Genomic DNA, 728 nt, shown 5'->3' with positions numbered 1-728 from the left:
GGGGGGGGGCAGTGGTGGGTGCAGAGATGGGAACAGGAGAGGTTCAGGAGGAGAGGGGTTGACAAGAGTTTCTCGAATGCCTCCCCCATCCTCAATGAAGGGGTGTCACCCCGAAACCCCTCCCCCATCCTCAATGAAGGGGTGTCACCCCGAAACCCCTCCCCCATCCTCAATGAAGGGGTGTCACCCCGAAACCCCTCCCCCATCCTCAATGAAGGGGTGTCACCCCGAAACCCCTCCCCCATCCTCAATGAAGGGGTGTCACCCCGAAACCCCTCCCCCATCCTCAATGAAGGGGTGTCACCCCGAAACCCCTCCCCCATCCTCAATGAAGGGGTGTCACCCCGAAACCCCTCCCCCATCCTCAATGAAGGAGTGTCACCCCGAAAGCCCTCCCCCATCCTCAATGAATGGCTGTCACCCCGAAAAGCCTCCCCCAACCTCAATGAGTGGGTGTCACCCCGAAAGCCCTCCCCCATCCTCAATGAGTGGGTGTCACCCTGAAAGCCCTCCCCCATCCTCAGTGACTGGGCGTCACCCCGAAGACCCTCCCCCATTGTAAGTGAATGGGTGTCACCTTGAAGACCCTCCCCCATTGTAAGAGAATGGGTGTCACCATGAAGACCCTCCCCCATTGAAAGTGAATGGGTGTCACCATGAAGACCCTCCCCCATTGTAAGAGAATGGGTGTCACCTTGAAGACCCTCCCCCATTGTAAGAGAATGGGT

The 728-nt window shown here is 58.5% G+C and overlaps 1 long non-coding RNA gene across 1 annotated transcript in view; it reads right to left on the bottom strand.

Moving 5' to 3' along the window:
* Window positions 1-728, bottom strand: part of LOC125482212 — a 2179-nt gene that overhangs the window by 940 nt on the left and 511 nt on the right. The gene's annotated exons all lie outside the window — the stretch shown is intronic.

Source organism: Rhincodon typus, unplaced genomic scaffold, assembly GCF_021869965.1.
Source record: "Rhincodon typus isolate 14 unplaced genomic scaffold, sRhiTyp1.1 hic_rhity00007168, whole genome shotgun sequence".
Lineage (NCBI taxonomy): Eukaryota > Metazoa > Chordata > Chondrichthyes > Orectolobiformes > Rhincodontidae > Rhincodon > Rhincodon typus.
The sequence above is the reverse complement of the archived record's forward strand: the minus strand, read 5'-3'. Positions and strand labels throughout refer to the sequence as shown.